The sequence below is a fragment of the Hipposideros armiger genome, unplaced genomic scaffold (assembly GCF_001890085.2).
Source record: "Hipposideros armiger isolate ML-2016 unplaced genomic scaffold, ASM189008v1 scaffold_1322, whole genome shotgun sequence".
Taxonomy (NCBI): domain Eukaryota; kingdom Metazoa; phylum Chordata; class Mammalia; order Chiroptera; family Hipposideridae; genus Hipposideros; species Hipposideros armiger.
The window spans coordinates 247,072-270,680 of record NW_017732672.1 but is presented as its reverse complement, the minus strand read 5'-3'; the positions used below and the strand labels follow the sequence as shown (position 1 = coordinate 270,680).

The 23,609-nt window shown below is 43.7% G+C and overlaps 1 pseudogene; it reads left to right on the top strand.

The window, feature by feature from the left end:
- The first annotated feature begins 14,914 nt into the window (after positions 1–14,914).
- On the top strand, positions 14,915–15,414 carry LOC109377214 (enhancer of rudimentary homolog pseudogene; annotated as a pseudogene).
- Positions 15,415–23,609: the final 8,195 nt, after the last annotated feature.

Genomic DNA, 23,609 nt, shown 5'->3' with positions numbered 1-23,609 from the left:
ACCTGGGCCATGAATCATCCCTTTGTCCAGCGTCTCCACACTGTATATGCTCCTCACCCGCTAGTCACTTAGTAGTTATCTCATTTGTCAGATCGGTTGTCTGTCACAGTATCACAGTGCTTGTGTTAAAGTCACTCTTATTTTATTGAATAATGGCCCCAAAGCATGAGAGCAGTGATGCTGGTAATTCAGGTATGCCAAAGAGAAGCCATAAAGTGCTTCTTTTAAGTGAAAAGGTATGTATGTACAAGAAAATAAAAAAGTATATAGAGGGTTCAGTACTATCCACCATTTCAGGCATCCAGTGGGGGGTCTTGGATCGTATCTCCCACAGATAATGGAGGACTGCCGTATGTCTCATCCAAAGGGGATGGCTGTGCTCAGCTCCAGCTGATTGATGCTGGATGGGAATGTGGGACTGGGGTGCCAGATTTTCCAGTTTTTTTAAGAGAAACCAAAAAAAAATTACATGAAATCTTCCAATGCTCAAATGTTGGCAACTAATTCAAATATGTTTTATCAACACTGTGCTGGCCAACTGAAACCAAGTGTGAGAGCTAGACTCAGCCTACAACTGCCAATTCGTAACCTTGGCCTAAAAGGCTAATTTGAGGGAAATTTCACAACTTGGAAGCAGTGGAAAGCAATGGAAAATCTTTCCAAAATCAACAAAATTAGAATGCAATCATTCTGCCCTTATCATCCTCATTACAAGTCCTGCTCACATATATGTGTTGTTGTCTACTTTCCATCCCTACCTGTGTTTCTCTGACTTTATCCTTCATTCTTATTACCTAGTTCTGATCTCCAATTCCTGACCACTGAGTACCAAGACATCAAGAGGTTCCAAGACAAGAGCCTTCACAATAACAAATTAAGTTGTAGGTCCCACCTGACTTGACCCTTCTTTCCAGCACATTTTGCAGCTCTTCTCAATGATAAACAGGTAACTTGGGAGAGCCTTAAGAAACATTATGCCCCAGGGGGCAAGATAATAGGCAGGGGAAGGCATAGCACTCTAGGGGAGGAGCAGGTATTGTGTTATCCTTGAAAACCAAAGTAGTTACTCTTTTTTTTTAAGATTTTTTTTATTGGGGAATTCGGGGGATGGGAACACTGCTGGGGAATTGGGGGAAGGGGAGCAGACAAGTTGCTGTCGTTTTGTTCCTCAGTCTAGTTGTGGAGGACGTTGCTCCACTGGCCCAAGCTGGCACCATCATTGCGCTCTTCCCGGGCGAGGCAGATCAGTCGCCAGCTTCTGGACGCCACTCACTGCAGCTGCTGGCCGCTCACGCTGGCTGCTGGCTACACACGGTAGCCCATGGCAACCCACTGCCACAGGGGCTGTAGCCCACGCCGTCGCTGTCGCTGGTGACTCAGGGCAGCCCAGCTCCAGGTTGAGCTGTTGTTCAGCATGTTAGCTGTAGAGGGCAATGTCACTGGCCCTCATATGTGGGATCCGAACCGGGGCCCTCTGGTGTCCCAAGCCAGTTCTTAACCATCGCGCCACTCAGCCGGCCCCAAAGTAGTTACTCTTGATCCACAGTTCCCAGGGCAGGTATTTAGTGTGTGTTTCCTAGTCATGGTGGTAGAAGGAGCAGGTGGATCTGTTCTGAGGCCTCCACTTCCCTTCATTCACTCCTTCTCCCATGGTTACAAGCTTATGAGATGTCTGGTAGTGTAATAAATGTGCAGTTTTTTCTGAGAAGCTTCCTATAGAAGTAAGGTTTTAAGCTGAGATAAGCAGGAGTTAACCAGATGGTGAATGGATGGAAAAGCATTTGGGGCAGAGAGGAAAGTGTGGGCAAAATATCCAATGTAGGAAAACACTTGGCACTTTTGAAAAAAATTGACAGAAATCCAGTATAGCCATAGACAGGAGAGTGGATAAAGATATGGCTAAGGTAGCAGGCAAGAGCAAGGTCATGCAGCGACTTGTCAAACCCAAAATGGTCCAGTGAGTCCTGGACACTGTTCTGGACACTATGGAGGCTACAGGCACAATGCAGACATAATCCCTGCCCTCCAGTAGTAGACAGTAGCCAGCAGGCTATTAGGAAAGTGCCATCAGAATTGCTAAAGAATGTTACTGGAAGTGTTGACCCCGAGAATGAATGTACCTATCAAGAAGGGCTCCTGGTGGATAACTGGACTCAAATTTCTAAACAGAACCTAGCAGTTATTGTTAACCAGGGGCCTCTCACACAAGTTATTCTTCAGGAAGAAGCCTGCACTATACCCCTTGCCACCTGCACTGAACTGTCTGCCTGCACTATGTTCCTGCCAGCTGAGCCAACCCTTATAAAGGAGTTCCTGGAATCGTAATTTTTCAACCAATAGAACTGAGACTTTCCCCATCCAATAGGAACAGTGCAGCTATAACCTCGTTAGCATCTCCACTGAAAAATCAGAACAGCTCCATTCTGACCAATCAGGACAGTCATTTTTGAACCAATGAAACTGCAATGATTTGAGCCCTCATTTGCATGACGATGGACCAATCAGGAAACAAAGGCAGGGCCGTCTGTCTATAAAAGTCAGCTCCCCTCTGGCTAGACGTGAGCACTGCTCCATCAAAAACTGAAGAGTGTGGAGGGCCGGCTGAGTGGCTCAGTTGGTTAAGAGCTCGATCAAGAGTTTGAGCTCTGAGCAACAGCGGTTCGAGTCCCAGCCCGAGCTGTGCAGCCACTGAGCTGCCAATAGGTAGCAGGATGGCTCAGCTAAAAAAACAAACAAAAAAACTGAAGAGTGTGATTCCCTGGCTGGAGCTGAAGCACTGAAGATATCTCCCAGGAGCAGAGCGGAGGACCTCAGAACAGAGTAGGGCACCTCAGAGTGGAGCACCAGGGAGAACAGCAGAGCACATCAGAGGGGAGCATTGCACATCACACCAGAGCACCTCACAGCAAAGCAGAGTACCTCAGAGCTGAGCACCTCAGAGCTGAGCACCTTGGAAAGAGCAACCAAAAGTGGTGTAACTCAAAGCAGAGCACCCCAGAGTGGCGTACCTTAGAGCAGGGAAGAGTGGTGTAGCTCAGAGCAGTGCAGAGCACCTCGGAGTAAATCACCTCAGGGTGCTCTAGCTCTGAACAGGGCACAGCACCCCAGAGCAGAGCAGCTCAGAGCAGAGTGGAACACCTCAGAGGAGAGAGTAGCTCACAGCAGAGAACCTCAGAGTGCTGTAGCACAGAGCTGAGCACCTCAGAGCAGAGCATCCCACAGTGGTGTAGATCTGAGGAATATTTCAGAGCTGAGCACCTCAGCAGAGCAGCTCAGAGGGCTGTAGCTAAGAGCAGGGCAGCTTAGAGCCAAGCACCTCAGAGCAGAGCAACTCAAAGGGGTGTAGCTCAGAGCAGAGTGAAGCACCTCAGAGCAGAGTAGCTCAGCGCAGAACACCTCGGAGCAGAGTAGCTCAGACAACAGCAGCACAGAGTGCTATAGCTCAGAGTAGGGCAGAGCATCTCACAGTGCTGTAGGTCAGAGCTGAGCACCTCAGAGTTGTGTAGCTTAGAGCAGGGCAGATCACGTCAGAGTTCTGTAGATCTGAGGAGGGCACAGCAACTAAGAGTAGTGAGCTCAGAGCAGATTGGAGCACCTCAGAGCAGAGCACCCCACAGTGGTGTATATCAGAGAGGAATACTTCAGAGCTGAGCCCCATAGGAGAGCACCCTACAGTCCTGCAGCTCAGAGCAGTGCAGCTCACTGCAGAGTGCCTCAAAGCACAACACTTCAGAGTGCTGTAGCTCAGAGCAAGGCAGAGCCCCTCACAGCAGAGCAGCTTAGAGCAAATTGTAGCAATTCAGCAGTGTAGCTCAGGGCAGACCACTGAGGAGCAGAGCACCTCAGGGCTATACCTCAAAGCAGGGCAGCACAAGCAGGGCAGTGCACCTCACAGCAAAGCACCTCAAAAGCTGTCTCAGAGCAGGCACCTCAGAGCAGGGCAGAGCACCTTAGAACAGACTACCTCAGGGTGCTGTAGCTCAGAGTAGAGCACCTCAGAGCAGAGCAGCTCAGAACAGAACAGCTCAAAAAAGAGGACCCCAGGGTGTTGTAGCTCACAGCAGAGCACCTTGGAGGAGAGCACCTCAGAGCAGAGCACCTAGAACAGCGCATTTGGCGGAGAGTAGCTCAGAGAGAAATACCTCAGAGCAGAGCTGCTCAGAACACAGCACCCCAGAAAGCTGTAGCTCACAGCAGGGCAGAGCACCTCACAGCAAAGCACCTCAAAAGCTGTCTCAGAGCATGCACCTCAGAGCAGGGCAGAGCACCTTAGAGCAGACTACCTCAGGGTGCTGTAGCTCAGAGCAGAGCACCTCAGAGCAGAGCAGCTCAGAACAGAGCAGAGTGCCTCAAGCAGAGTAGCTCAGAGTAGAGCATCTCAGATCAAAGTACCCCAAAATGCTGTTGTTCAGAGCAGAGCACCCTGGAGCAGAGAAGATCAGAACAGAACACCTCAGAGCAGAGCATATTGGAGCAGAGTACTTCAGAGAGGAATACCTCAGAGCAGAGCAGCTCAGACCACAGCACCCCAGAGTGCTGTAGGTCAGAGCAGAACATTACGGAACAGAGCACCTCAGAGGCTGTAGTTCACAGCAAGGCAGCTCAGAGCGGTGCCTCAGAGCAGAACACAAAAAAGCATTGTAGGTAGAGCAGGGCATAGCACCTCAGACCAGAGCAGCTCAGACAAGAGCACCCCAGAGTGCTGTTCTCAGAGCAGGGCACAGTACCTCTCAGCAGAGCACTTCAGAGTACTGTAGCTTAGAGCAGGACAGAGCACCTCAGAGCAATGTAGCTCAGAGCAGAGCACCTTGAAGCAGAGCATCTCAGAGGAGAGTAGCTCAGAGAAGAACACCTCAGAGCAGCTCAGACCACAGCACCCCAGAAAGCTGTAGCTAACAGCAGGGCAGAGCACCTCACAGCAGAGCACTTAAAATGCTGTCTCAGAGCATGGCAGAGCACCTTAGAGAAGACCACCTCAGAGTGCTGAAGCTCAAAGCAGAGCACCTCTGAGCAGAGCAGCTCAGACCAGAGCACCCCAGAGTGTTTCGCTCAGAGTAGAGCACCTTGGAGTAGAGCACCTCAGAGCAGAGCACCTCGGAGTCAAGAAGCTCAGAGCAGGGCAGAGCACATCAGAGTGCTGTAGCTCAGAGCAGAGAACCTCATAGTAGTGTATTTCAGAGGTGAGCACCTCAGAGCAGATCACCTTACGTGGTGTACATCAAGGAGGAATACTTCATAGCTGAGCCCCCTAAGCAGAGCTTACAGTGCTGTAGCTCAGAGCAGTGCAGCTCAGAGCCAAGTGCCTCAGAGCAGAACACCTCAAAGTGATGTAGCACAGAGCAGGTCAGAGCACCTCGGAGCAGAGCACCCCAGAGCAGAGCAGCTCAGAGCCGAGTGGAGCGACTGACCAGAGTAGCTCAGAGAAGAGCAACTCAGAGCAGAGCACCTCAGAGCAGAGTAGATCAGAGCAGAGTAGCTCAGAGAAGGGCAGCTCAGAGCAGAGCAGCTCAGAGCAGAGTGCCTCAGAGTAGAGCACCTCAAAGTGGTGTAGCTCAGAGCAAGGCAGAACACCTTGGAACAGAGCACTCCAGAGCAGCGCAGCTCAGAGCAGAACGGAGCGCCTCAGAGCAGAGCAGCTCAGACCATAGCACCCCAGATTGCTGTAGCTCAGAGCAGAGCACCTCAGAGCAGAGTAGCACAGGAAGAAATCCCTCAGAGCAGAGCACCTCAGAGTGCTGTAGCTCAGAGCAGGGCAGCTCAAAGTGGTGTAGCACTGAGCAGTGCAAAGCACCTCAGAGTAGAGTAGCACAGAGCAGAGGGGAGCACCTCAGACCAAAGAGCACTGCGGAGCCGAACACTTCAGAGGCTGTACCTCAGAGCAGGGCAGCTCAGAGCAGTGCAAGGCACTCAGAGCAGAGCACCTCACAGCAGAGTAGCTCAGAGAGAAATACCTCAAGGCAAAGCACCTCAGAGTGCTGTAGCCAAGAGCTGAGCACTTCACAGAAGAGCACCCCACGGTGGTGTGGATCAGAGAGGAATACTTCAGAGCTGAGCACCTCACCAGAGCATCTCAGAATGCTGTAGCTCAGAGCAGGGCAGAAAACCTCAGAGCAGAGCAGCTCAGAGCAAAGCGGAGTACCTCAGAACTCAGTCGCTCAGAGCAGAGCATCTCAAAGTGGTGTAGCTCAGAGCAGGGCATAGCACCTCAGAGCAGAGCACCTCAGGCCAGAGCACCCCCGATTGCTGTAGCTCAGAGCAGAGCACCTTGGAGCACAGTACCTCAGAGCAGAGTAGCCCATAGCAGAGCACCTCAGAGCAGAGTAGCTCAGAGCAGAGCACCTCAGAGCAGAATAGCCCAGAACAGAGCACCTCAGAGCACAGCATCTCAGATTCTGTAGCGCAGATCATGGCAGCTCAGAGCAGGGCACAGCACCTTGGAGCAGAGCACCTCGGAGTAGAACAGCTTAGAGCAGGGCACAGCACCTCAGGGTGCTGTAGCTCAGAACAGGGCAGAGGACCTCAGAGCAGAGCAGCTCAGAGCAGAGCAGAGCGCCTCAGAGCAGAATAGCTCAGAGAAGAGCACCTCAGATCAGAGTAACTCAGAGAGAAATACCTCAAGGCAGAGCCCCTCAGAGTGCTGTAGCTCAGAGCTGAGCACCCAGAGCAGAGCACTTCAGAGTATTGTAATTCTGAGCAGAGTACCTCAGAGCAGAGCACCCCAGAGTGGCATAGCTCAGAGCAGCGCAGCTACCTCAGTGCAGATCACCTCAGAGTGCTCTAGCTCAGAGCTGAGCATCTCAGCATAGCACCCCAGAGTGGTGTAGCTCCGAGCAGAGCACCTCAGAGCAGAGCACCTCAGAGTACTGTAGTTCAGAGCAGGGTGAACACCTCAGAGCAGAGTAGCTCAGAGTGGTGTAGGTCACAGCAGAGCACCTCAGAGCAGAGCACCTTGGAGCAGAGCATTCCAGAGTGGTATAGCTCAGAGCAGAGCACCTCAGAGCAGAGTAAGCTGAGCACCTTGGAGCAGAACATATGTGACCAGCAGACTTTATCACTGGAGGCCTACAGGGCTCCTCCCACCAGATACACACTCTCTGTCCTCCCAAGTCTCCAGACCACTCAAGCACAAGAGAACCACTAACTCTCCTTCCTTTCAAATATTGCACCCTGTAGCACTGAACTTGACTGTCTCCTAGTATTAGCCTAATCATATTAAGTTCACCTAATGGTCAGGAGTCTAGTTTTGAAAACCCTCTCCTGTTTTCTAGTTTCTTTAGAGATAGTAATTTTCCTTCAACAGAGCAATTGTTGACTCCTATAGTAAGTCAATGCCTATGATAAAACTGTGGGCGTTCCTCCAGGGCCCTGCCCGGCCACTTTCAATGAAAGAAGCTGGCAGAGGAAATTAACCTAGAGGGTAATGTGTTCTCACCCAGAGTCCCATAAACATGCAATACAACATCCCCAGATTCCTGTTAGCCCTAGGCTTCTGGAGTCACTGGTGGCCTTCCTTTTTGGCAATCTCTAGTTGGTACTGGCAGACATCCAGCAAGCAAGTACCTACTTAGCATCAGATTATTTTTATTCATGTTTGTGTTGCAGCCTTAATACATGAAATCAACCTATCCATTTGTAAAGGACATGACCATTTGTCAATAGCTAGCTTGGTCTGCCCAAAGGAATATGGAAAACACTTAGGGCCTCTACATCTATTAGAGCTAGTATTTATAATGTGAGGAAGAATAAACACACTTCAGCCTAAACAGGAACTAATTCTACCATTCTCTGTCTAGCAAGGTGATCAAAGCAAGTTTATAAAGCTTAAATGCCTCACACTATAACTATAATGGGCTCATTATTTTATCTATTCTGCTTATCAAAAATCAGAAGTAACTTTATGTTTCCATTACTAAAAGGATTCTTTCCAAGTATATGAACATTTCAATTGGTTTTCAATGGCCCTAAGGTATTCTCCACCTTGGACTGATATGCATATGTACATAACATATACACATACACATAAGATACTCATATGTATGTAAATACACATGCATGAACACACATCTACATACAATCATACACATATATATATACCTGTATACTCACATACAGGCAGATGAATTGATAAACAGATCTAAATGTAGATATATATACACATATAAAAATATAGATGCATACACACATATATACACACAGATACATGCACCTAAAACTAATACTGTGAGGAATGCTGATTATATAGGAAGGAAGAATTAGCAAACTATTTTTTCCCTGTTTATGTTGACAAATAAACCTTTTCTCTATGATTAAAAATTTGTTACATATCTTTAGTGATAATAATGAATCCATTTTGATTTTTCAGGTCTTGAATTTCACAAGTCAAATTAGGGTCAAAAAAATTTAAGATCAATATTCAAGTAAGTTAATAAATACTTCTCTTTTGAAATTGGTATGTAAGGCAAAGGCTAATTAATATGTTTTAAAATATTTTTTTATTGTGAGATTATCCAACATAATATTAAATCCAGTTTAAAAAAAAAGCCTTGCCCATTCAGACCCAAATATATGAACTGATTTAAATATAAAAATATAATAGTTCTTGATAAGAAAGTTGTTTGTTTTCTTTAAATAAGGCGGGGGGTTGGGTGAGTGTGAGTTAGCATACAGGTTGTAAGTGAGTTACCATACTATAAGTTCTGTTTGATAATATCATTTTCCTTTAATAATATATCGTGAACATATTCAGTGACAATAAAATACATTTAAATCATTATAATTTTAGTGGCTTCAAAGAATCCTAGTATATGTGTTGCCATAATTTAACCTATATCCTATTGTTGGACATTTCCGTTATTACCAGTTATATATTATTAATACCAAGATGAATATCTTTATATTACATTGAACCATATATAATTGCCATTGTTTAGGTCAAAAATGGTCAAATATTGGCATTTTCATATTACTTAACTTAATACATATGTATTTATGCCTTTCATTAGGATAAATTTCTAGAAATAGAATTAGTAGATCAGAAGATATGCACATTTCAAAGCTTCGAACATATTACCAGATTCAAAGTTGATCTTTATTACCTCTTATTTATGAAGCATCTTTTCTTTCTTACTGGGGTTCCTCATAATATTGTAGAGAGAAATACTGATTAACTAGTGTGAGATGTACTCATCTACTGTTTGGACAATAGCTTACTATGACAAAAACAAGGTACATATGTTTTATAAAGTAATAATAAACTCTCACCAAAAGATTTTAAGTCTCATACACTTAATTTTTTAAAAAATATCCATTTTCACCAAAATGTCACTGCAGCCAAAGAGTTTGGGCTGCCATGGAATCCACACTTACCACCCAGCAAGGGCAATTACATTCTTTATTTGAAGTATCAGATGAAAGTCCCAGTTGAACTATTATAATGAGAAACACTGGAATCAACCAAGTTGTTGTAAATATTGTATAGCAGGTAACTTCCACCTGTTTTCATTTCTTGAAAATTGGTATTGTACTGGAGGATGTGTCTTGAGCATATGATCCTTTTTAAAATGAAAATTTTAGCCCATTTTAACCAGATGTTACAGAGAAAGTCCACATATGAGAAAATAATGTCCAAATAAAAAATTTTAAAGCATAGATCTTTATGCAGTCTTTAAAAGGAAAGGAAAAAGATGTAAAGTTACATCTAAGTGTTGTTTTCAGGTATCTGCATTGAATACCACAATACAGTAACAGTAATGACCAGTTGTTCTAAGGTCTTTGAATTACCCTAGAATATGAATAAATGTGAATAAGAAGAAAAGGAGAAAAGGTTAGGGAGGTGTGGTAGATTAAATTGACACAAGTTATTTATTGCACCTTTGCCATGTGACTTCGCAGTTCCTCCCAGTAAAGGCCAAGTGTACTTTCCCACCCCTTGACTTTAGGCTCAGCCATGTGACTTGCTTTGGCCAATAGAATATACACAGAAGTGACAAGTATGCCAGTTCTGGCACAGACTTTAAAAGACAGTGCATGTTTCTCTCTCTCTCTCTCTCTCTCTCTCTCTCTCTCTCTCTCTCCTTTTTTACTGAGATATAATTTACATAACATACAATTTATCTATATAAAGTACAGCTTAATTAATGCTATGGTGTTTAGTAAAACACACTTGTGCAGTAATCATTATGATCAATTTTAGAATATTTTCAACACCTCAAAAATAAGTCCCATATCCATCAGCAGTCACTCCCCATTCTCCCCATCTGACTTCCCCAGACCCTACCCACGGTTAGTCTACTTTCTGTCTCTAAGGGTTTGCTTATTTTGGACATTTCACATAAATGGAATCATACAATATGTGGTTATTTGTGACAGGCTTCTTGCACTTAACAAAGTTTCATCCATGTTGTAGAGTGAACTACAATAGTACTTCATTTCTTTTTATGGCTAAATAATATTCTATTATGTGGATATACTACATTTTATTTATCCATTCATCAGTTGATAGAAATTTGGGCTGGTTGCATATTTCCATGGCTATGATGAATAATGCTGCTATGAACATTTGTGTACAAGATTTTGTGTGGATGTATGTTTTCAAGCCTCTTGGGTATATATCTAGGAGTGGAATTGCTGGGTCATATGGTAACTCTCTGTTTAACCATTTGAGGAACTGCTGAACTATTTTCTAAAGTGGCTGCATCATCTTATAATCCTATGAGCAATATACCATTTTTCACATCCTGAATGATAACTTTATTCATTAGCCTAAAACTAAGGCTGATGTGAAAAATGTGTGATAGGTGCTATCTCATTGTGGTTTTGATTTGCATTTCCCTAATGAATAATGATGTTGAGCAACTTTTCATGTCCTTATTTAGGATTTGTATATTGTTTTTAGAGACTATCTATTCAGATCCTTTGTCCACTTACCTCTTGTGCCTCTGCCATGGCCAGGAGAACAGCTTGCCCTGCAGAACAGCCCCAGAATGAACATACCTGGAGCAAATCAGAACCAATCATCAGCAATGAGCCAACCCCAGTCAAACCCATAGCTTGAAGCATAGCCTCCCAACACAGCTGCTGAGATCAGACAACCCCTAATTAACATATAAGAAATATATACTTAATGTGTCCCACTGAGATTTTGTGCCTGGTTGTTACTCAGCAATACTTGACTGATACTGGAGGGAAGGAAAATAGTTGGCATCACTGATTACAGATGGCAACATCTGTATAGAACTGATGATAGCAATTCTTTGCCTCCTATCTCCCCTCTGCCTTCCAAAATAAAACAAGAACATACCTTCTATCCTTAGGGACACCTCAACAGTTCCCTGGGTACCTTTTGAAACATCTAATTTCACACTTATTACTACACTGCTAGTATTTCCTTTTAAGAAGTACCTGAAGAATAAAATTAATTATATAATAATTTTAAGTCATCTAAATATACAATAGCAATCTATCTACTTTTTACAATTCTATCACTATTAGTACTTAATTATGTCTTCCTTCTGCCCATCCACACTTATGACTTATTACTCCTACCCCACCAAAAAGAAAAAAATCCTGGATAAGAAAACTGTAATACATTTTCCTCCTTTGCTCTTTACTACTGAGTGTTTGGGGTGTTTCCACCAATCAAGAAAAATACAAAACAATTAAAGAATTTGAAAGTGATTTTCTTTGTCATATAATGCTGGGTATTCATAGCAAGTCATCGTCAGATATCCTCCCCTTGGCACATGCATTGAATAAACAGGAGACCTGAGGAGAGGGAGGGAAAATAATAAGACAAGCAAGCCAGGTAATTTTTAAAAAAGTTCACCAGTAGAGTCTTTTCAGTGGGAGGAGTGTCTGTAAAATCCTCTCTACTGATAACTTTATTCATTAGCCTAAAACCAAGGCCCAATCAACCACGAAAATGAAGAACCATTCAATAGAGTGAGCAAACTGACATCAGCTACTGTACAGCAGAACACTTACTACATAATCAAAGTAAACTTTCCAAGAGCAGTCAATCTGGTATGTCTAACACTTTATCACTTCCTTGGCTAAGAAGAGCTGGATGTCACTACAAACACAGGATAAAGCAAATAAATAAATAGCAATGTTATGTCCCTATATACTCAGATGCTAAATGGGGCTGGTAGTTAGAATTCAGTAATGGGGTTAAGAGTAATTTACTGAGAGATCATTTCTTTTGGTCTGAAGATCACCGGCCTCCTGTAGCACACACAAATAAAGCTGTGTCTGACAGAAAATGGGCATGAGTTAACAAAGTGGAAATACAATAGACACATATTACAAGATATATAGCAAACAGTTCCCCAAAGTATTTATGTTTTTAAACTTCCCCCAAATCATGTTAAATTTTCAGTTTCTGTTAGTACAAAAAATAGTAAGAAAATCAGCAACAACAATAAAACAAATTTTAAAATCTTTAACTTTTGAGATAATCTCAGCAAACAAGTTAGGACCAGAGCTAGGTCATTATCATTGGTTGAGAATATTCAGTGCAGACTTTTGGGCTCTTCCATGAATTGTTGAAATAAAATTCAAACATTCAAAAATCACTGTCATTATCATGTTAGCAGACTAAATGAAAACCATCTCATCATTTCAATAAATGCAGAAAAAGCATTTGACAAAATCCAACTTCCATTCCTGATTTAAAAAACAAAAAAACTCTTAGCAATCAAGGAATAGACAGAAATTTCCTTAATCTGTTAAAGGAAAACTATGAAAAATCTACAGGTAATATTGTAATGGTAATAGACTGAATGACTCCCGCTTTCAAATCAGAACAAGGCAAGGAGGAAGTTGAGAGAGTTAAAGCTGTCATCTCAATTTTCTCTGTGAAAGAGGTAATGTTCTCTACCTATGTCCAGTATTCTCAGTCTGTCACTCTGATATTGTTCTTAGGTATTGTTGACTCCCAGAAAGAACATACCAGCCAAGAAGAACTCCTTGTGTTTAACTGGGCTCAAATTCATAATCAGTGTCCAGCAGCTGTTGCTGACAGGGGTCTCTCATGCACACTGCATATTTGGGAAAAGCCACAGAATGAGAAGTCAAGCCTCCTGCACTACATCCTGCCATCTGAACCAACTCTGATAAAGGAGATCCTGGAATCATAGTTTGACCAATGGGCTCAGACCTGCCCCATCCAATCAGAACTATGCAACTATATCCTCATTTGCATTTTACTGACCATCAGAGCAGCTCCATAATGACCAATTAAGACATGTAATTCCTGACAATCAGGACAGTGATATTTGGATGAATCAAAGTGTGCAAATTTGGATTCCTCATTAGCATAAAAATGTACCAATCATAGACCAGGGTGGGCACTCTATATAAACAGGCCTCCTCTTTGTCTTGGGAGAGCACATTTTCAGTTTCTTCTCCAGAGGTTGTATTTCCTGCGGTTTGCAAACTGTTCATCTAAGTAGTTTCTCCTTTCACCACACCCCAGATTGGGGACTCCTGTTGTCTTTGGATTGGTGGCAGCAACCTTTTGTTGACAGTATTGAAGAAGTAACAAAGAAGAAAAAGAAAACTTGGCTTTGGGCAAGTAATGTAAAAGCCAATTATTAGAATTGTTTGCTCTGCAATAATTCACTACCACCTTGCCAAGCACTACTACATGACATGATACGCACCTCAAGAATTTCACCCTTGGGCCAGCTGAGTGGCGCATTGGTTAAGAGCTGGCTTGGGGGCCAGCTGAGTGGCTTAGTTGGTTAAGAGCTTTCTCAAGACTGCGAGCTCTGAGCAACAGGGTCGCCAGTTCGATTCCCGGCCTGAGCTGAGCTGCCGCTGAGCTGCCAACAAGTGGCAGGATGGCTCAGCTTAAAAAAAAAAAAGAGCTGGCTTGGGATGCAATGGCCCCGGTTCGGATCCCACATATGAGGGCCAGTGACACTGCCCTCCACAGCTAAGATGCTGAACAACAGCTCAACCTGGAGCTGGGCTGCCAAGAGTCGCCAGGGACAGCATAGGCTGCAGTCCCTGCTGCAGTGGGTTGTCATGGGCTACCGTGTGTAGCCAGCAGCCAGCATGAGCGGCCAGCAGCCGCAGTGAGCAGCCGCCCAGAAGTCGGCGACTGATCTGCCTTGCCCGGGAAGAGCGCAATGATGGTGCCAACTTGGGCCAGTGAAGCAACGTCCTCCACAACTAGACTGAAGAACAAAACGACAGCAACTTGTCTGTCCCCCTTCCCCCAATTCCCCAGCATTGTTCCCATCTCCCCAGTTCCCCAATAAAAAATAAATTAATTAATTAATTAAATTAAAAAAAATAAAGACATTGATCGAGTCAAACCCACATTACATGACACGAGAGACTGCAGAAACATTGAACATCCATCATTCAAGCATTCATGACCACCTGAAGAAGCTGGGATATGTAAGCAAGCTCAATATTTAGGTTCCGCATGAACTCAAAGAAGTTCATTTGATGGCGCATATAAACATCTGCAATATGCTCATTAAACATGAGGAAACAATCCTTTTTTGAAGCGACTGATAACTGGTGATGAGAAGTAGATTGTTTACAACAATGTGGTGTGCAAACAGGCTTGGTCCCAATGTGATGATTCACCTCAAATGACATCGAAATCAGACATTCATCAGAGGAAGGTTATGCTCTCAGTATGGTGGGATTTTAAAGGTGTCGTGGTTTTCAAGCTCCTACCAAGGAACCAAACAATCAATTTGAACGTGTACTGTTGGCAATTGGACAGTTTGAATGAATCCATCATCCAGAAACGTCCAGAGCTTGTTAATTGTAAAGGAGTTGTGTTCCACCGCAACAACGCAAGACTACACACAAGTTTAATCACCTGTCAAAAATTATTGGAGCTTGGTGTGCGGCAGCAGTGTCGGCGGTGGCTGCAGTGAAAGAGTTTGGCGTGATGTCTCACACCATTTTGCTCGTACAGCCTACCAAGAGGCCAGAAGGAAGAACTTAGCTGACTATGAATCTGTGGATGAATGCATGGAAGGCGTTCGTAAAATGTATGAAGAACATCTGAAGAGAATGAATCCCAACTGCCCCTCTATCACATATGATATCAGCCAGTTCTTTGATTTCATTGATGATCTGGCAGACCTCAGCTGCCTTGTTTACTGAGCTGATACCCAGACATACCAGCCTTATAACAAAGACTGGATTAAAGAGAAGATCTACGTGCTCCTTCGTCGGCAGGCCCAACAGGCCGGGAAATAGTTGTATTAGAAGCAATAAGGGGATGGGGGTGGGTTTGGAACACAGGTGTGTATAGCGTGCTATAGTGGAAGTTCTGTATTCTCGTAATCCTGTTTCCATTTTGGTACATTCTAGCCAGGATTGAATGTGTTAGGTGAAATGTGAGGATCTGGTTCAATCTGAAAGCCCCATCACTCCCTTTTTTTTTCCTGGGTTGTTTTTTTTGGTTTTTTTTTTTTACTTAAACATTTTTATGATTATTTAGATGGAAGTTGTTCTTTATCAGCTAATGTTGGTTCCAGTCCTTCAAAAACTGTCCATGCCTGCTCTGTAACATTCACTATACTAACCATTCTTCAAGTTGGAGTCAGGGTTGGTGACACAGTTTAGTTATGTCCCCAAGGTCTTTGTGAAAAACAAATAAATGTTCGTTAGTTATATATATTTTTTTAATTATTGGAGCTTGGAAGGGATGTGTTGCCACACCCACCATAGTCGCCTGACCTTGCACCGTCAGACTTCCATTTGTTTCACTCTCTTCAAAACTTGCGTGGTATAACGTTCAATTCAGATGGGGTTGTAAATCAGCACCTTGTTCAGTTTTTCACAAATAAAGACAGGTCCTTCTATGAACGAGGAATTATGAAGCTCACTGAAAGATGGGAAAAGGTTATCGAACAAAATGGGCAATATAACATTGATTGATCTTTGTTTTTATATAAATAAATGACCTTTGAAAAACATAGACAAAATATGTCATGGCTTTTCCAACAACCCAATAGAAAACCATGGATCACATTATATATGTAATAAAGACCATTTAAGTCCAAAGTAATTGTATGCAGTGAAAAGATACACTGGTAAGCTGGCCTAAAATTACAACTATTTTCTAGCAACATTAATTTGCTTTGTACATGCAAAGCGCAGTTGAAAGAGCAGCATGGTATGTGACAGGCCTTGAAAAGAGACACTTGGCAGTAATTAAAATTGAGCACTATTATCACCTATAGCTTTATTCTGTTGAGAATCAATAAGAAGAAAAGGGCTAAAATCTTTAAGCTAAGGCTAATCACCTTTGGTTCAATAACTCCATGTAGTTGTTATATTTTTTCCTTTGTATCTTAGTCATCCTACATCCTATCTTCTTGGGAGGCAAAATGTTCAAATGACCTTTAAATATTTAACAAAGTTCCCTTTTGTTTACCCTCCCCTTCAACAAATTTAGCATCTAAATTTGTTACAATAGAAAAGTTCGTGGGAGACAGTTGACTAAGAGCTCAGAGTGGGAGGTAAAGCTGCTAATAGAAACAAATGCAGAGAACAAAATAGGGCCAGTGCCTAAAGTAACTTTTGTATGACCTTTTGACATCCCCTAGTGTTAACACAGGTCTTCAAATGGATGTTGGTCTTGGAAGGACACTTAAGGATCATCTGATTTTATCTCCCCTATTCAGATACGAAAATTGAGGCCAAAGAGGGAAGTGGCTTCCCCAGACCCCAGAGATTCAAGCCTTCCAGCCTTCCCCCATCTTCCCTTCCTCCCTTCCTCCCATCCTCCCTCCATCCCTCCCACCAGCTTTCACTTGCCTCTGGGCCAGCCTAGACTCTTAGCCATTTAAGTTGTTCTATGCCTAGAAACTGGGAACCCCTGACCTCTTTGACCTGCGTTATCAGTCCTCCAAACTGGGGAACCCTGCTGTTTGCATTTACTGAATCATACTTATGCTTTGGGAATTGCACCAACCTACTGCCAAATCTAGTGATTCTACCTCATCAGTAGTCTCCAAATCAACACAGGCCTTCCTAATTCCTACTGCCAATAATCAAGTTCAGGTGCTCAATGTCTCCTGAATTATTGACACAGCCGCCTAATTCTTCCTAATCACCAGTTTCTCTGTCTCCAACCTCATTTCCATAGCCACTCTTCATACAACTGGAAGGCTAACATTCCTAAAACCAAGTCATTTTGTGACACCTCTGCTTGAAACCTGTCAATGGCTCCCTATCATGGACAATAAAAAGTCCCAATGTCTTGGCCTGGTAGTCAGGGCCTGCTAGGAATTGGTCCACATTTATTCAGCTTCATCGTCTATCCTCCTTGCTGTACCATATGCCCTGTACTAGACCACTAGCCTTTTCCCAAATGAAACCATGTATCCCCACCTTCACTATTAACCTTGCTCAGGACCCTGCCACATAACACACTACAAAGGCTCTCTCCTTTCTCTTTCATAGCACTTAATTATATTAATTATATTACAATTTTAGCAAGAAATATTTGTTTCTTATATCCTTTCTACTCAAATTGTAAGCTCCTTGACAGTGTGAACCATCTGCTTAATCTGTGATTCAAGCAAAAGTCATAGTTTAGCATGCAACCGCTGGAGCAGATCTGTGCAAGGAAAATATAATGTGATCCACATATGTGATTTTTAAATGCTCAAGTAGCCATATTAAAAAAGTAAAAAGACACAGATAAAATTAATTATAATCATAGATTTTAATGCATCAAAATATTAGCATTTCAACATATAATGATATAAAAATATTACTGAGATACTTTTTATTCCTTAATGCTAAGTCTTTAAAACCAGGTATTTTTAAAATTTACTGCACACCTCAATTTGGACTAGCTACATTTCAAGTGCTCAATAACCCCATGTGGTTAGCGGCTACCACATTGGACAGTGAAGTTCAGGAATTTTGCCACCAGGGCTTCAAATCCCAGCTCTGTAGCTTATAGCTGTGTGTTCTGGACTAATTGCTTAAGCTCTCTCTGCCTCAATGTGAGTATATCCGTAAAATGGGAACAATAATAGTACTTATCTCATAGGGTTGCAGTGAAGATAAATGAGAAAACATGACTAGAGAACTTTACACGCAGATTAGAGCACATGAAACAGCATCATTACTAGTATCATCATCTTTGTAGTTACCTCAGGGTCAGGAGAGCATACGTTGCTGCCAACTAATACATTTTTATTGAATTGAGCTCAATTCTGCTCAGAGTTCCTCAAGTAGCAGAGGGATTAAAAAATACTGCTTAAGAAAAATTAACCTGAAAGTATGAGATGTATTAACATGCAAAATCACAAAGAAATGTACTTGTGTTTTTTATGTACTTACTTTTCAGCCTTTTGGAATCTCTCCATGTCTCCTTGGCCCCAGGGGAAAAGACCTGCTGTTGCTCAGATCACTGGTTCTCAACGCTGGCTGCATATTGGAATCACCTGGGGAATTCTAGAATCGGCTATCTGGATTCACTCCCCAACGATTCCAATTTCATTGATCTTGGGTGGGGCTTGGCCATTGTTAGTTTTAAAACTGCCCAGGTGATACACAGCCAAGGTAACCCAGATCCCCTTACTTTGAGCCATGTTTCTCAGTATTCCATAGGCCACCGCATCGGAAACATCTGAGGCACCTGTTTGAAAGGCAGATTCCTGGGATCTATTGCAAGCGTCAATCAAAAATATCTGGGAGTATTCACCACCAGCCTAACTTTATAACAAGTTTCTCAGATGATTTTGCCTTTCGGGCATTCTTGTGACGCCTCTGTCTACACATGGCTCCCCAGCCACATGCTCAGTTAGAGAGTGGCCTATTGCCCTTGGTCTCTGTACAAAAAAGGTCCTTTTCCTGTTCAGTGGGGTGTCCCCACCTCTCCCCAACACCCCTCCTCCCAAATGTGGTTTCTGTGTGGTTACAATTCAAATTCACTGCTCTGACCCATCAGAGGCCTGGTTCTCCCATATCCCCCCATCTCATAGCAACAGAAGGGCTGACATCTGTTAGACATGGGGAGCATGAAATCAGAGGTGTTAGAGGAGGCTGCATTTGAAATGGGCCTTGAGAGATAGGACAGGATTTCCTCAGGCAGAGATGGCAGAAAGAGGCAACAGTTTGAACAAAGACGTAATTTACTGTTAGAGATTCAAAGTGTGGGCTTTGGAACAAGAGGGTCATAGGATCCTGCTCTAGTCCTGGCTCTACTTAGCTCCATGAAGACCCCAACCTCTTGCCCCAGCACCCCTCTCGTCTTTTCTGCTGTATAACAGTTACACCTGGGGCCGGCCGAGTGGCTCAGCTGGTTAAGAGCTCGCTTGGAAGTGCCAGCTCTGAGCAGCAGGGCTGCGGTTCGGATCCCACATTGAGGGCCAGTGACGCTCGCCCTCTACAGCTAAGATGATGAACAACAGCTCGACCTGGAGCTGGGCTGCCATGAGTCGCTGGTGATGGTATAGGCTGCAGCAGGGCTGCAGTGGGTTGCCATGGGTTACCGTGAGTGGCTGGCAGCCAGTGTGAGCGGCTGGTAGCAGGTGTGAGCTAACAGGAGCCGCTGTGAGTGGCCGACCAATGACCGGCGACTGATTGCCTCACCCAGGAAGAGCACAATAATCATAATACCAAGATGGGCCAGTGAAGTGACGACCTCCACAACTAGACTGAAGAACAAAAGAACAGCAACTTGTCTGTTCCCCTTCCCCCAATTCCCCAACGCTGTTCCCCTCCCCCAATTCCCCAATAAAATCTAAAAAAAAAAACAAACAGTTACACCTGCTCAGGTTGGTGCCTATGCCCCTTTACCTCTAGGCAGGAAAAACCCCTCTGGGATTGAGAACCATCCCCACTCTCCACATCTCCCCCTTCTGTAGATGTGCAGTTGTCTAGTAGCAGTCATTCTGTCTCACTTCCCTCTCAGTTCCCTGCCCAACATGACTTCCAGTGCTCGTCCTCAAACATAGTTGCTAAAGTGTTAGGAATCATTCCACTGACCAATATGTGCCCAGTTTGGCGTATTTTGTTGTAGATGATGTATCCATATTCCAGGCCTTGTAGCAACTTCACCCCAAATACACAAACTCAGCTGCAAAACTTCAGTCCCAGTTGCCCCCCAAGTCATCCGTATTATTTGCAAAATCCCCAACTGAATATTAAATCAGTGATTCTCAGTGACAAGAATCAGAGTCACTTGGAGGAAAGTGTTACAATATAGATTCCTAGGTCCCACTTAGATCTGCTGGATTAGAGTCCCTAGGCATGAGGATCTGCTTTTCTTTTTCTTTCTTTCTTGCTTTTTCTTTTTTTGTTGTTTTTCTTTTTCTAAGCAACTCTCAATTGCAAGTTTGCTTGGCGATGGAAGGAAGAATTATGAGAACATAGAGGTGTCTATAGAAAAAGATGGTAGTCTCAAAGAAAAACATTGCTCATCTCACTCCTTTTATTTATTAGTCTTCTGTTCTCCCTCAGCAATGAAGGGCAGAGCCTAGACAGGAGCACATGTGAAGCTGCTTGTTCTGATAAAGCTTACTGGGAAGCCTGTCCCCATGCCCAGGTTGTATAAACTTAGGATCATTTGACTAATCAAGTTATAGTACTGTGTTAAAAGGAAGTAATGAAATAGCACGTTCCCCTTCCTACAACCCTTTTAACAGGGATCCTAAAAAATAAGTCTTAAATGCAAGAATGGTCTGTGTTAAATTTTCAATCCTGTGGCAGACTGGTGGAAAGGAGAGGGAGCTGAACTACTAACAGGTGGAGACATAGAGGGCAGAGATAAAGGAGAATTGTCATGATTCTGTTGATATATCGTGTTGGCAGCAACCCTCTTAAGGAATCTATGGATGCTGCTGTGTAGCCTGAAACCTCTAGCCTAGAGAGCATCTCATTCCTAGGAAGTAAAATGCTCTGTGTTTCTGATTGTGCCTCCAGGAGTCCAGCTGGACTGGACCTTGGCAAGGCCACAAGGCTTGGTTAACAAATTCAATGGAAGTAGCTGCTGGCTGGACAGATCGATTCGCAGGCTTTAGCAGTTACCCCTTCTCTTGTCTAGGTGGATAGCAAGTTAAATCTAGAATGATCAATTGCATTGTTTGTATGGGAAGGAATTTCTTTCTTTCTTTCTTTCTTTCTTTTTAAGTCACAGAAACTTTTATTGGAAACAAACGAGCTGCAGCAAAGTGACACTCAGTGCATGCTGCCCAGTGGGCAAGGTGGGGGGTACAGGTGGATGCCAGGAGCTGGCTCAAGCCCAGGGCCGATGACCACTAGGGCCTTTTTGCTGGGTCTTGGGCCCTTTGGGCCAGAGTGCACAGGCTTGGCCTGACCCGGTACAAAATACCAAAACAAACTCTGGGGTCCAATCAACCCTGCCCATGCCAGCTTCTTTGGGCAGGGCAGTGCCTCTCTTCACCAGGCCCTGTGCTGTCTGTCCAGTGCAGCCCCAGTGTGGGCAGCAGAGCCTGTGGAGGTGAGTGGCCATCCAGGGGCTGGAAGCAAAGGGTTAGGTGGGCAGCTCTGGAGCTGTGGCAGTGCCAGGGTCTGGCCAGCAGCTGGGGAGGCCCTGGGGTCCCTCGGGCTGACAGGTAGGAATTTCTTTTTTAAAAATCATGAACCGTTTTGCCTAAAGAAAGTCATCATATTTTCACTTGAAAAGCGATAGTAATATGCAGCCATCCTTATGTATTCAACAGGAACCTGCAAAGCACCTACTTTTTATGCAGCACAGTGCTCTGGGCTGTCTCTTTGCCCTAGCGGAGCCCTTTGCCAGGAATGCATGACTGCCTCCTAATCTTGTGTTTTAAGACAAAGCTTAAATGTCTCCTCCTCAGTCTTCCCCAGTCTGAAGTGACCCATTCACCAATCACCCTCCATCATATTACCTGATTTTATCTTCTTCATAGTGATTTTAAATACCTGAAATTATCCTATTCGTTTCCTTTCTCCCTCTCTCTCCTCCCTCCTTCCCTTTCTCCCTCCCTCCCTCCCATTTCTCTCCCTTCCTCCCTTCCTCCCTCTCTCCCTCTCCTCCTCCCTCTCTCTCTCTCTTTTTCTCCCCCATTCCCTAGAACATACTAACTCCAGGAAAGAAAGCAGGTCTTGCCTGTATCTCTCATTTCAATATGTCCAGTGATAGCAACTAAAAAAAAATACAGAGGATGCCAAAAAATGTATACATATTTTAAGAAAGGAAAACTGTATTAAAATTGTAATACTCAATATATACCAATAATAAAAGATGAGTACAAGTCACGTTTGACTTCTGCAATTACAAGAGGTGCTCAAAGTGGTTACCATCAGCCTCCAGACACTTCTGATTAAGGCAAACTACTGCTTGAGCAACGTTAACCAAAGTGTCACTTGTATATATTTTTTGGCACCCCCGGTATTTGTTGAATAAATGAGTGAGACGCTTGAAAAATAGGAATCCTCACACAGGTCTTAAATAATATGGCCATGGACCAGAATGAAAACTGGCTTTCCAGGTAAAGAGACTAGACTAGAATGATCAATGACCTGAGCTTTCTGGGGGCCAGAGGGGATCATACAGCCCATGGCCCAGGGGCCAGGTTAGGTTGCAATGAGTGTGGTCATTGGAGGAATGGGAAGATATGGAGGGAACAGCAAGGAGCAGGTAGCATGCAAAGCCACAGATTGCGGGAGACCAGCTCCCGCATGTCCAGGGGTTCTTTCAGGTGGAGGCGGAGTCGGGTTCTTTCAGGTGGAGGCGGAGTCAGCGAGGAAAAAACGCTTGGAGACACAGGAGCGCTTTCTCAAGAAGTGTCTCAGTTTATTTTACAGCATACCCCTTTTTATACCGGGCAGTTTAACCATTGTTCCATTAGTATCAGGGTTTTACTTCCTCATAATTCTTATGCTCCAGGGTACAGCTAGACCTTTTCTATGCTAAAAACTAACTTATCCCAACTACCCCAAATCCCTCCACCTACAATGACTGCGATCAAGGCCTGAGCCTTTACATAATCGCCTAAAGGATGGTTACCATGACCACTCAACATTTCTTCTAAAAACTATTGTCTAAGCAGGATCTCAAGACTTACAGGGTGTGTACTTTGACCTTTACTAAGAGACTAGTAGTGTGACTAAAATCACCTTTAGTGTATAAAACATAATTATTGTGATATATCTATTAGAAGGGGCATAAGATCTTTGTCCTACTGGGGGACATCCAAAGGGGAATTTAAATTCTTTAAGATATAAAGCAGTATCTGTTTCTCAGTCAGAGCTTCAGAATTTGTCACAATTGCAGGGTGTTTGGCCATGTCAGGTACTGAGGCGCAGACGGCTCCCGGCAACAGATGATGGGATGAGGATACAAATGATCCAAAAAGCAGTAAGAAAAAATTAGGGAAAATATTAGGTAATATTTTTGTAATAGTACCTCATGTGATTCTCACAATAATCCAAATGATTTTCTCAGCATCACACAGCTAAAAAGTGGGAGAGACAGCAGTGGTAGTCCTGTCTCTCTGATTCCAAAGTAACCAAGAGCAGTATAGCAGCCTGCATGGTGCACGATTAGAGCTGGCTAATTCAGCTTATTAATTTCATTTCCATCTCTAACATTTAATGCTAAGTCAAATATAGGAAAAGAAAAAATC